Below are 14,917 nucleotides of genomic sequence, written 5' to 3'. Positions count from 1 at the left end.
ATTTTATTTATTTATTTTATTTTATTTGCACAGTTAGAATTACATAAAATGACAAAGATAACATATAATGTAAAGTGCAGGGGGAGGCAGAAAACCCAGATGGGCTTATTTAAAGCCTCCACCTAAAATTTCATAGTTATTAGAAAGTAATAAACTGATAATAGAAAAAACAAATGTATAACATCAACAAGTTATAGTGACGATAACAAAAACAATTAAAAACAAAAATGAACATGTTAAAAAAGTGTATTTGTGTGTGAATTATAATTTTAAAACAGCAGTTAAATGAGCTTTTAGACATCTTTTGAAGCATTTTACAGAGATGGAGTCCTTTGCCAGATGGGAAAAGGTATTCCACAATTTGGTCCTCCTAAATTGAACAATAAATTTGTCAAGTTAATTGTACTTGTGTATACCATCACTGCAGGAATGGAAAAACTGATGGCCTGATGGTAATGTCTTGGAAATAAAACACTTTTAATTGAGTTCTGCTGCACCCTGACAGTAGTGGTGATTATTCACATCAGGACATCAGGTCTGCAGACACTATTTTATAAGCGCTGTGTGTGTGTGTTGGGAGCTAAGAGAAAGATGCCTTTCTAGCATATTGACACAGCTGCCCAGCAGTTGCACTCGTGTTGCTTTATGTCTACTATGTATGCAGACAACGCATTCCATACACATGGAGTCATGAATGTAAATCAGAACACTTAAGGATGCAAATGATGGTACAAGTACATACATCAAAGCTACACGCTTTTGTGTTTTATCAGGGGTGAAACGCACGCGGTCCTTGCTCGTCTCATCTTTCTTTCATCTGACCAAAAAGGACCGATGATGAAGTATAAGGGCTGTGAAAAGCCCTCGTGGCAGAAAGCTTCTCAAAAAGCTTTGAAATGCTAAAGTATCTTTCACAAGCAGTTAATTGATCAGAGTGAACCTCTTCCCTTGTTTGTCGTGCGTTGCTGTTTGTCAGGAATACATTTGAAGGTTCTCCGCTCATCAGTAACGGCTGAACACTGACTGAGTCTTTTAAAAGCAAGCGGGATGATTGTTCTTAACTGCTGCTTCAGTGCTTTTTTTTTTTTTTTCATTATTTTTGTTTAGTGGAAAACACCTGAAATGGTTCAGGCAATTAACCCTTTGATGCACAACATATGGACAACACTTCTAATGCACAACATGGGTCAGAAATGACTCATTCATCCAAATTTGATTTAAAATTAGATGACCTAATACTATAATAATAGTAATTTGTTTCAAATAGTTACTTTCCACACTCATATATTTAACATGTTTATGTATCATTTTGTCACACATACAGTGTATCTGGAAGGTATTCACAGCACGTCACTTTTTCCACATTTTTTTATGTTTCAGCCTTATTCCAAAATTGATTAAATTCATTTTTCCTTAAAATTATACACACAATACCCCCATAATGAAATTTTTGACCCATGTTGTGCATTAGAAGCGTAGTGATACAAAAAGGGTTTTTATTCAAAAAGTAAGAAATGGAAAAACAAAAAATTAGGATGTATGATGATCAAAAACAAGTTCATTGAGGAAAACCTGGAATACTGAATGATGAAATTAATTTATTGCAAAAATATAGAAAATTAAAACCTCAGTCGGGTCACTTTAGACCCATGTTGTGCATCAAAGGGTTAAAAGATGCAATTTCCTTCACCACAATTTTGCATATAATTTGCACTCTGCACATTCCTCACTTAATTTGCACTAAGTTGTATATTGTATATTGTTAAATGTCTTTTTCTTAGATTGTTATTTTTTATTTTTATCTTAAATTTTGCGTGAAATTTGTGAGGTCGGCTGTAACAAAGAAATTTCCCAACTCTGGGATTAATAAAGTCAATCTAATCTAATCTAACCACACCTGACATGAAGGTACACAACATGCTAAATTGATAAGAATTATCTTTTTCTACTATGATAAATATAACCTGTTGTGGCAATAACATTTTTGTCCTGAAATGATGTTTTTTTTCCCCAGTAAGATACAGTGTCAACACCAAGTAGAGCAAAATATTCATATTATTATGCACATTATTTGTTGCAAATGTTGACACTGATGAAGTGACCTTTAAACATGTAGCCATTATTTTCTGTCACCCGCTGCTGTTCTGCATTATAAGCTGTGATTAGTTCATTTAATTGAGTTAATCATGTCATTACCTTGAAATAACATGATGTTTTCCTGGGATAATGAGATAAAGCAGCGTTTTTTTTTTTTTATTATTCACTCAAATGAAGAATGAAGTATGAAAGCAGAAAACAAATGCAGAAATAGGGCTTCTGTAGATCTACACACACTGAATTCTTAAAAAAAAAAAGGCAAGCCATATATAAAAAGTGCAGCTTTAAAGGAACACGCCACCGTTTTTTCATATTAAAACATGTTATTCGGTCAAGTAAGACGAGTTGATACAGACCTCTTGCGTCTCAATGCGTGCACTCAATCGCCCTGGCGCGCGGCACCACTTGGCTAGCACTTAGCTTAGCCCAGTTCATTCATTAGGATCCAAACAGATGGACAGTTAGAAGCGACCAAACTCCTCCACGTTTTCCCTATTTAAATACAGCTACACGAGTAGTTAAACGACCAAGTATGGCGACAAAAAAAAGAAAAATCTTCTCCCCTCAGGAGTGATGATATTACTGCGCCGAGTCGAAGTGCTCCCAAGTGCTATTCCGCCATACATTATAGTTCTCCTTTTTATCCGCTTAGAAAAGCGCCACGTTTTATTTTGTGTCGCCATACTTGGTCGTTTAACTACTCGTGTAGCTGTATTTAAATAGGGAAAACGTGGAGGAGTTTGGTCACTTCTAACTGTCCATCTGTTTGGATCCTAATGAATGAACTGGGCTAAGCTAAGTGCTAGCCAAGTGGCGCCGCGCGCCAGGGCGATTGAGTGCACGCATTGAGACGCAAGAGGTCTGTATCAACTCGTCTTACTTGACCGAATAACATGTTTTAATATGAAAAAACGGTGGAGTGTTCCTTTAAGCTGTGATGTTACAAAAGGCTTTTAAAAGCTTCCGTCTTTGACACCTGTTAACAGCTTTCCACATGCAGCAGCATTGAAAGTGTGATAATGCCCCTGAAACCCATAAACCTTCTCTTGCTCCCCCAGCACAAAGAGGAACATTCAAACAGGAATTCAGCAATGACATCCTGTGATTAATTCCTTTCGCTCACAGAAAGTAGAACAGGATTCTTCATAATACACGGGCTGTAATCTTCCTCTCGTTAAACTAATCACAGAGGAGACCGAGGAGTCTCAGGCACCTGCATCGCCACACATTCACCCTAATAATGAAAGGAGCCACATTAGTCACAGCGCTCCACTCTGAGCGGTACGAGAGGCTTTCATAAGCTCTCGTTTGGTAACGGTGTGTGTGTGTGTGTGTGCTTCACACAGCACATCTGTACCATTCTGCATGATGCATTCATGATCAGCCGCATCATGTTATTAAAATTACAATCTCACATTTTGCATCACTTAGCTCTGCCTTGATTGGGATGTGGCGGCCCTTCAGTCACCCTGCTGCTTTCTTAATTAACTTGTCATTTCAAATGTATTGAGTGCTGTTTCTCAAGTAGTCTTAATTAACAAACCCAAAGTTTTCTGATTATTTGAATGATTTGGAGAGATGGTTCTTCTCAGGGTTGTTTTCATCAAGTGGTCCATCATAGGGGGGGTTACTGAATGTGGCGCAGCGGGGACCTGTGGTCCAAATCAGAGCCTGAAGTTCCTTCTCTTTCTCAAACACACACACACACACTCACACACACACACACACACAGACACATTGGATAAAACTCCTTTAAATGCATGTGTGTTCATGGGGAGTTAAGATGTAGAAAGATAAAGTAGGGTTGATAGAAAGCAAACTCAACATGCTGCCCACAACACACTTAACCCTTAATAGGGCACTCATTGAAATACTTGCAAATTTGGCCCGCAGTATAATTATATTTGGCCCAGAAAGGCGATACCAAATTATTATACAGCGCAAATAATACTACAAATTCCAGAATGCTCTGCTGGTGTTTTGGCTTGAACACAGTAGATCAGTGTGGAGCAAACTGAGCAACAATTAAAGTTGTCTTTATGCACTTTTTCTTGCTAGTCCAAGGCTTGAATGGCTGCACATTCATTGAAGGATATTATTATTTGTCATTTTGTTTATTATTGTTATTTTATTCTCACATTTATTTTTAGCCTGTGGAAAAAGATTACTGTTAAATTTAAATTAAAAGAAGGCCGCATATAAAATAAAGGGACATACGATTTTTATTTAAATTTTATTTAAGAAATGAATGCGTTTGATGTGTTTGTTTGTTTTATTTGATATTCGATTTTGAATGTTTGCAATATTTAGTTATATCAAGCTTTGCTTGTTCCATTTCGTTTGAACTTGTTTAGGTCAATTTTTTCAATAAATATCAATGTTGGCCCGCGACTTTGTCCAAGTTTTAAATTTTGGCCCACTGTGTATTTGAGTTTGACACCCCTGCCCTAGAGAATATTGGAGGATATTTCATACGGCCAGAATGTGGACTGTGGAATGTGTAGAAAAACATACGGACCTGGGGGAGGGGGGTAATATTTTGAGAAATAAATTCACAAGATCAAAGTGGCAAATCTACAAGAGAAAAATGTGCAGATTTATGAGATTTAAAGTGGTGAATCTGCGAGAAAAAAGAGTTGAGTTAATCTACACATGTATAAAATGATATAAAATCTCAAACTTTCTCAGATGCTCACAATTTAGGGTCTTGTCCTTCTCAAGTTGTGTTTTTGCCTTGTAAATTTGCTACATTTATGAAATATTCATCTGTTGCCATGGCAGGGTAGATGTTGTGACTTCTAACACTTTACATTAAGAAAACATTGATTTCTGTGAGCGTGTGCACAGGAAACCAAATGGGGTATTATTAGTAAATGAGTAGCTCTCTTGTTGTTAAGCGGCTGGTACTCCATCGCCTGCAGGCCACATTTGTAATTACTGGAGATTGCTTTGACAGATTGGAGCCGTCGTCCAGTGGCTGAGGGCTTCTTAGAGCTTCACAGCGGAGGACAAACAGCTGTGCAGAGGATTGTAAAACAGGCCGATCTCTTAATGTGACGCTTGGTTATATCTGCGTTACATTGACCAGGTGACAACAAGTATCAGATTCCATCAATAATGATCACTATAATGGGATGTGACTCATTCTATTGTCATTCATTTAATGTCTGTGCTTAACCCTTTATCAGGCAAAGAACTATAACCTCCCCAGTTGATTACTTACATTAACTATTACATGATTTATGTGTTTAATAAATCCCTGGGTCCAAAAAAGTTGGGATGCTGTGTTTATATTTACTATTTATAAGTTTTCCCAGTTTGAGCATTCAATGTTTTATGTTTGTACTATATTTAATTGAATGTAGGGTGCAACAGATTTGCAAATCATTGCATTTTGTTTTTATGACATTTTTTGCAACATTTTTTGGAATCAGCGTTGAATGCAAATGAGGCATTATGTAATGCTGACTTTTGATAAATCTGGGAGAAATCTACAGACGCAAATAGACAAATGCAGTAAAATAAACACCTAAATGTGTATTCTCAATGCTTTTTCCACTAGTCTAAAGGGGGACGTGTTATGGAAACAAAATAGCCCAAAATCTCAAGTTGGCAAGTGCATGAAAACACAATGTTTCTGCCTGTCGTGTCTCGCCTTAACCCTTTATCAGGCAAAGAACTATGTTTGGTAACTTCAGGTAATATTTTGAGAAAAAAGTTGCAAATTTACTAGATTAAAGTGGCAAATCTACAAGAAAAAAAGTCACAGATTTATGAGATTTAAAGTGGCAAATCTGCGTGAGAAAAAAAGCAGATTTACGAGAAAAAAATTGGGAAAAAAGCAACTTCATTCTCCCAGATTCACCACTTTAAATCTCATAAATCTATGCTTTTTTTTTCATAGATTTACCACTTTAATCTCGTAAACTTTTTTCTCAAAATCTTACTTTCGTATGTTTTTTTTTTTAACACATTCTAGTAGTATGTAATATCCTCCAATATTCGCTAGGGTTAAAATTTGGAATTTGCAAGTATTTCAATGAGTGTCCTATTAAGGGTTAAAGTGGTGAATATTTTTTGACGGATTCAAATTTTTGGAAATATGTTTCTCTAATCAGTTCATATTTTTTACATTTGGTGAGGAAGTGTAGCTCTGTCTCAGATCATCTCTCTCTCTCTCTCTCTCTCTCTCTCTCTCTCTCTCTCTCTCTCTCTCTCAAACGTTCAATTTTAGCAACTTGAATTAATCGAGCACAGACCCCAGGCGGTGCCAGGTGTCACAGCAGACTGATGATCAGCAGTACTGCTAGGTCTGGCAAGCAACAAGTTGCTAATCCAGCAGGGAGTCTAGGCGGTCTGGGTTTAACACTAGACCCCTGGCTGCTGGTGCTGTCTGAATTTACTTTGCTAATCCAGCAAACAAAAGTCCATGTCCTCACCCAGTCTCATTCTGTGAGAAACACTGCACATGCATTTATTCGCTAAATGTGTTTCCTTTGCACCTTGTTGCATTTTACACCATTTAAAAAAAAAAACGTGTAATATCTAAGGTGCAGTGAAGAGAGATGGTGCTGTGAGCCTTTGCTCTTCCTTGTCCTCAGTTTAAATTGCTATGGAAGCATTTTGCCAAGCAGCCTGTAAAAATGATGTCAATGAGGTGTTTTTTTCTGGTAACGAATTAATTCAAACATATCACTGAAGAGTAAAATCAGCCTTTTGTTTTGCTGTGTTTTTTACACCCCTGTCTTACCTGTGGAAATGAGTCTCTGTCCATGGTGCTGAAATATGTAGATTGTATGGAAAATAGCCAAAAATTTGCTGGAGTAAAAAAGCTAACGTTAAGGAACAAACTACAGTCACATGATATCATTACCAGTATGCTGAAGAGCAGCTATTCTCAACCTTGGGGTTGGGACCCCAATTGGGGTCGCGAGATGATTTCTGGGGGTCACCAAATCATTTTGGAAGTCAGCTCTGTCTCCACTGTGTTCACAAGTGTTCATGTGTTAATGTGTTTTAGTCTTTTTGGTCACTCAATGTCTTTTTTTGGTCATTTTGTGTCTTTTTTTTAAAATCATTTTGTGTCTTTTTTTGGCCATTTTGTTTCCTATTTTTTGTAATTTTGTGTCTTTTCTGGTCATTTTGTTTCCTTTTTTTGGTCATTTTGTTTCTTTTTTGGGTGATCTGAACTGTGCGTGTGCGATCGTGTTCAGTGAGCGGGGGTCGTGGACAACATGCATATAAAATTGGGGGTCGGGACTCAAAAAGGTTGAGAACTACTGCTGAAGAGGACTATAATGTCTATGACAACTTAGTTGTCTAGTCTCATTTAGCCACGTTTTAGCAACCACCATTCAAAAGTGAGGTGTTTATGACATATCTTATGTAATAAAAGAAAATATGGCAGATTCTTAAGCTCGTGTGAACCACAGAACTTATTTCAGACGTCTTTTAAAATCCCATTCACTTTAATAGAAGGGTACTAGATGCATGCAAGAGCTCTATAGGCTTAATATAATGAAAGGTGTTTTCTCTAAGTCACACATGAGTTTGAGAGAGAGCTATATGTCTGCCCAAATCATTTGATCCAGTCCCTCTGACTCTCAGCTGGCAGATGGCACCCAGTTTGAATCCCTGTCTCTGCTCCTCAGCGGGGAATACCAGAGTAGTTGTGAAAGACCCAGTGAAACTGCTTCAAAGCTTTTTGCACTTCTGGCATTTCGTAAACACCTCAGGCAACCAGGAGGTCTGATTATCTGTGTTGCAGCAGGCGTCTGTCACATAAAGCAGCAGGGCCAAATTGCCAAATCCATTACCAGAATCTCTGCATAATCATCAGCTCAACAGCTAATCCCTTCTGGGTGTTTCCTTCTTTCAGTTTTGCCTTATATGGTTTTGACTCACGACTGACAGGGTGCAAACTATCATGCTGTGCCGTGTGAAAGGTCTCACTTACATGATGTAAGTGTCCGGCTAAATGTCTGTGAAGTTAAAAGACTTTCATAGCTGCAATATTGTGTCATAATGGAGCTTGAGTCATGCTTTTCATCCAAGCGACCAGACAGGATAATTGCGATCCATCAGGTCAAGCAATAAATCCGAGGAGCGAGACATTTACTTCTTTCAATTACTGTAGATCTCAGCACAGAGTCTCCTGCACAGACGATAAGCAGCTACAAGTACCATCCAGATGAAACGGAAAACAAACTGCTGGATGCTGTGAGCTGTTGATGCTAACAAGAGAATTGTAGAATGAACAAACAGAGCTGCTCTGACAGATTTTCCTTCTGTTCCTGTTCCACCTGTTCATTTATTGGAGTGCAACCATTAGTTAAGGTCACTAGATGAGAGCATTTAATTATCTGCATGCACTGTAAAAAAAATCTGTTTAATTTACGGTAAAATACCGGCAGCTGTAGTTGCCAGAACTTCACCGTAAAAAATACAGTGAGCGTATGTAAATGTAAATATCAGCAAAAACTGTAATTTTTTACTGATTAATCCCATTACTTTTAGGGTAATTGTGTCATCATGGCATTTCTCCATAAATTGTACATGAAAATGTTATATTTACTGCAAAACTATGTGTTTTCTACAGTTTATGACAGTAGAATTCAAAGTTTTATGCTATTCTTTGATTTACGGTAATTAAAAGTGTCTACTACGGTGATATACAATGTTTAATTTTACAACCTGATGCAATTTGACAGTGTTTTACTGTCATTTCTACAAATGTTTTTTACTGTGTGTCACAGATCTACAGTATCTCTGTACATGTTTGATAGCAAACTTGTTGCATCTGCTTTCAAATAGCTTCTGTAGAGGCAAAGATCACAGTTACACTTGAATTTTCAAGCATAACAGTAAGTGCTGTCGATCTGCACTTTAAAAAATTATCTGTTTAATTTACAGTAAAATACTGGCAGCTTTGGTTGCCAGAAGTTCACCGTAAAAATACACTTAGTGGGTTTTTTCTCCGCTAAATTTAAATGTAAATATCAGCAAAAACTGTAATTTAGAGTGAATATTCACGTTTGTTTTTTTAGGGTAATTGTGTCATTCATTCACACATCATGGTATTTCTCCATTAACTTTACATGAAAATGTTATATTTTTACAGCAAAACTGTGTGTTTCCTACAGTTTATGACAGTAAAAGTAAGTTTTGTGCTATTCTTTGATTTACGGCAGGGGTCTCTAACTCAAATTACAAAAAAAAAGACACAAAATTACCAAAAAAAGACACAGAATTACCAAAAAAGACACATAATTATTAAAAAAAGACACAAAATGATTTAAAAAGACACACAATTATTGAAAAAGGACACACAATTATTTTAAAAAGACACAAAATTACCAATAAATGACACAAAATTACCAAAAAAAGTAATTAATGGGACCTTCCATACACAACACGGTAAAGTGACATTGATATAAAACTCACATCAAAGAGTTTGAGACCCCTGATTTACGGTAATTAAAAGTATCTATAATGGTGATATACAATTTTTAATTTTACGCCCTATTTCTGATGTAATTTGACATTGTTTTACTGTAATTTCGACAAACATTTTTTACAGTGTGCTTTGTTGAATAAAACATGTTAAAAAAGGTTATTGTGTAGTCAAGCAAGAAGAGCCAGCTCATAGCGTTTGATTCAATAATTCATTTTGTTGCTGTTTCATTTGTCTTTTATACAGTGAACATATAGGCTGCCATTTATATTTCATAGGGAACATACTGTATGCTCTGTAGGACAAATCTTCAGCGTTTCTGTCTGTCTGCTCTCCTGCTGTGAGCTCTGTGATGTCTTGTAAAGGAGCTTCTGAGATATCGAGGCTCTACGTCCCTCATTCCAATCATTTGAGTGATTTCTTCACAATATCCACAAGAGTCTGAAAGACAAATCAGAGCGACTGATGTTTTCTAATCAGTTTCTATTCTCCGAGACATCATCAGTCTTTCAGCAGAGAATGATTTCAGCCCTTTAATGTGTGCAAGAAATGAAAATAAAAGACCAGTTGAACATAGAATCAATGGACCATGATGCAAAAATAGCACAGAATTTGATGTTTTCAACACACCGTCTACTGGTGTGTGTCATTTAGGTGTTAGGTGTATCTTAGTAATGTTATTGGTCTAGACGGATTTCAGAATAAAGGCCTTCTATAAGAAGTGAGGAGCATTTATGGGTACAAGTCGGGAACTGGCCTACCTTACATATTTCAAGGGTGCTGAGTTCCCAAGTGAAATTTTTAATTTTTGACCTTCTAATTTGTATATCAAATGGCCACCAAATTGCCCGTCTTGCACAGTCATTGGACCATTTTTTTTTTGTAAGTAGACAATCAAGATGAGGAAATTAAGTTTCTGGATCTATAGTCTAGGGTCAGAGCAAGGATATAGTGGAGGCTCAGTGTCTTTTTTATGTATATATATATATATATATGCAAAATACCAACTGGAACATTTAAAAGTGATTGATTGAATATTTATGTCGGTCTTAAAAAATGACACAAATAATGCTTAATTTCACCTTAAAAGTTGGTATTTTGCATATATATAAATATACATAAAAAAGACACTGAGCCTCCACTATATCCTTGCTCTGACTCTAGACTATAGATCTAGAAACTTAATTTCCTCATCTTTGATTGCCTACTCACCAAAAAACTTGGGGAAAATGGTCCAACAACTGAGCAAGATGGGCAATTTGGTGGCCATTTTGATATGCAAATGAGAAGGTCAAAAACTCAAAATTTCGCTTGGGAACCATTTTTTTGGGGGATTCAGCACCCTTGAAATAAGTAAAGTAGGCCAGTTCCTGACTTGTACCCATAAATGCTCCTCACTTTCACTTTTTGGACAATTCTGTCTAGACTATATCGCTCGACCGTGACTATTTGCGCTCAACTTGCACTCCAGTACAGTCAAGAGTTCACAATCCATATTCAGTGAGAATCTCAATTATTTTACAAAGATAGTATAGTGGTTTAATTTTTTCCTCCAAGGTGAGTTTACAAAAACTGTGGGGAAAAAACAGTCGTATGAATATGTGTCATTCAGGACTTTGGGCCTGTGTCACTTTAACCCTTAATAGGACACTCATTGAAATACTTGCAAATTCCAAATTTCAACCCTAGAGAATATTGGAGGATATTACATACTGCCAGAATATGTAAAAAAAAAAAAAAAAAAAAACATACGGAGGAGGGTAATATTTTGAGAAAAAAGTTGCTTTTTTCGCTTTTTTCTTGTAAATCTGCAACTTTTTTCATGCAGATTTGTCACTTAAAATCTCTTAAATCTACATCTTTTTTCTTGTAGATTTGCCACTTTAATCTAGTAAATTTGCAACTTTTTTCTCGAAATATTATTTTATTTATTACTCATTTATTACTCATTTTAGATATCCGCTGAAGTTACCAAATTTAGTTCTTCGCCTGATAAAGGGTTAACAGAATTTAAAAGAACAAAGCTGGTGATATTCCTAATTGTCTGCAAAAAGTGTGAAAAGACATAAAACAACAATGAATGTATCTAAATAGCCAGAGATATCTTTTTCATCTGTCCCATAGAACTGCTGAATAAAGGAGACTTAGATTTTAGTGAGAATTTGCAGACAGATGCTTTGTTTTTGTTGTTGTTGGGTTTTTTTTTTTCAATTTTTGAGTAATTGATGTACAAATGTTCAATTTGGGAATTAACTATTCCTTTTAAACACATAAATGAGCCACTCTAATGCACTGGGTGACATGTTTTTTAATTAGAAACATAGATACTATAGTTAACTGCTCCTTTAAATTCTCATTAGTCCCTATGGAAAACACTGCCTACTCCTGTTCGAGCACGGTTTCCTTAAAAAACTATAGCTGTCTTTAAAAAATAACGATGCCATTTTGTTTGTTTTTAAATTAAAATATATTCACACATATTTATTTTTAAAGATTGGCATCTTCTGGAGGAATCAGTGGTCATGCTGTAGAAGTCATTAAGTATTTAAGTCAGACTATTTTTGGTCTTTTCAAATAATTTAAAAATATATAATATCACCAGCCTTATTCTTAAACTAATATATTGTAAAGATAACTAATTATCTTAATCATCTGGAGGCCAGAAACCACCAGTATCATCCCTGACTTATTTCAAACTGTGCTTTCGTTTACACACACTCTTTGGATGTGTGGTACTGGACCCTTCTGACCACCAGGGGTCAAAGGTCAAAGGTCACCCGGGACACTAATCCATCGTTGATTGTACAAACAAATCACACGCCCGACTCCCATGAGGCCTCACTGGCATTTACAAAGAGTATAAATGTCAACAACATCGGTAATAACAACCACAGTAAACAAAACATTGAATTAAAACTGAGGGATATTCACAACAATATTTCAAAATAAAAGCACTTACAAGCTACAACTTATGCTATTCCATATGACAGTTGTATAAATGTTTTCCTAAAGCAGTTATTATTACAACTATTCAATAAGGTACTTCAAATATTATATCTGCTGAAACAAAAAATGTGAAAACATTGAAAGATCAAGCACTTTTGTCAAGAAAATAATTCACTTTTAGCAAGAAGAACATAACGCTGAATAAGGCATTATGGTACAGATTTTCAACCAGCTGAACATATTGTCGACCACACTGCAGAAAACATTTACAAATGGCTTTCTAACAGTGATGGTGATAAAACAAAGTTAAGAACAATAATAGTTATTTCTGAAGATTTCAAATGCTTCACTTAACATTTAGAGCACTTTGTGTAAATACATAGTATTATAATAACATTTGATTTTACTAATTGGTTACAAATTAAGCTTAATGGTACAACAGCTTGACAGCACTTTGAAACAAAAGAAATCACATTATCACTTAATATGCTGTTACAGAATAATATCTTTACATTTCATAAATAGATGCCTTTATAAATAAAACTGCTTTGCTGCAATGGTAGGATTTATTTGACTTCTGTGCAAAAAATATCTTCTTCTCCCTGCTTTAATCTACTCTAGCCTGTGCCCAAAGATCATCAGTGGAAACGTGTCCATTAGCTGTAATATGTGTAGGAGGCTTCTTGTTTCTTGCTAATGCATTCGATCCGATTCAGACTTGCCGCCATGCCAGTTTGAGGTCATTCAGTCACAACTATGAGTCCAAATAGCAGTTCTCCTTCAGCTCCTCAGTTTACTGTCAGCTGAATCTTTTTTGGTTGTGCAAAAAAAAAAAAAAGAAAGAAGAAAAAAGCAGAGCAGCCTAAGTGCTGGAGGAGTGGAAACAATGAGTCAACACTGAAGTTCATGGTGAAAATACGCTGGAAGCATCAGTCGTCTCTAATCACGAAGGCCAAATTTTAGGTTATTAAAGGTGTCTTTCATCATGTATCAGATGTGAAAAATGTCATTTTGTGTGTGGCGTTGTAATTATTTCTCTGCTAACCTTCACAACAACTAGCACGAAATTGGATACATCCTCTAATTTAAATATTACAGAGCCAAGTCCCAGCTAAACATTCACATTATTGGATTCTCATTAGCTCGAATGAGTCTCAGTGACAATACGATTACCAGTCTGGATATACAGTGCATTCATTGCACTGGCTCTGTCCTCATATGGATGTGAAACTAAACACTCTGAGTCCTGAATTACAGTCAATTCCTCTTTAAAGCCACTATAAAAGCAAATTTCCCCCCAAAAAATGAGTTATGATGTGTCAAGCAAAAGGAGTAACTCATCAATATCATCTGATTTTTGCAGCTAAAGAGCCAGATTTTCCCCTCAGGAGTTGGTGGAGACCAAAATAGTTAAAAGACGAGTGGATATTTACCTTATATTTAAACATACATTTAAAAATGATGTAAAATGAATGATAATGTTGCTCTATAACTGCTGATTGTGTAAATAGGAAAGTTTTTGGGAACGCTTTATATTAAGGTCCTTGTAATAACCATTAATTAGCAAGTAATAAGGCCCTTGTAAGTCCTTACAAGATGCTTATTAACATTATTGTGTGTTTATAAGCTTATATAAGTGTTAATAACGGCATTACAAACACCCATGACCCACCCATTATGTCTTTGCCATGCCTTTATTAATCTTATTTTGTTTGCTTATTGATATTAAAATATACTTTATTGCTCATCTATTATAAGTTAACTATAAGTTAACTATGCTTTTTGCAACTACCGGATCTAAAGCGAGAACAATGCCTTATTACTTGTTAATTAATGGTTATTAAGGACCTTATTATAAAGCGTTACCAAGGTTTTTTTTATAATAATTTAAAAGGTGATTATTTGTTTACAGTCATTTCCGGCCATAATATGAGGTTGTATTCAAAGCTGTCACTTCAATGAATTATCTTTTCTATCTGTTAGCCCCGTTGCGGCTCTTCTGTGTGGAGTCTGCATGTTCTGCAGGGTCAGCAGGGTCCTCCAGTTTCCTCCCACGGTCCAAAGACATGCAGCTTAGGTTTAATTGGTGACTCTAAATTGCCTGTAGGTGTCAATGAGAGCTTTAATTGTTGTCTGTGTCTATGTGCATGTGCTGTGATAGTCCAGGGCGTGCCCCGCCTCTCGTTCATATAAGCAGTGAAGATAAATGTAGTGTGACCCACAGACATCAGCAGACTGTATCTTCCTTGTTCACTCTCTGCCAGTCCTTTACTGAACTCATCATGACTTTCCAATGCTGCAGGGGATTTTCTGATTCACTCTGGTCTTCATCAAGTGAAAAACATGATCTATTGGGTTGATGTCTCATGGCTGACGAGGCCAATCACACTCCAGCTGTACAAAGACTCCTTTTAGTGGCGT

This window comes from Centropristis striata, chromosome 8 (assembly GCF_030273125.1).
Source record: "Centropristis striata isolate RG_2023a ecotype Rhode Island chromosome 8, C.striata_1.0, whole genome shotgun sequence".
In the NCBI taxonomy this organism is placed as follows: Eukaryota; Metazoa; Chordata; class Actinopteri; order Perciformes; family Serranidae; genus Centropristis; species Centropristis striata.
This window is presented reverse-complemented; position numbering follows the sequence as displayed.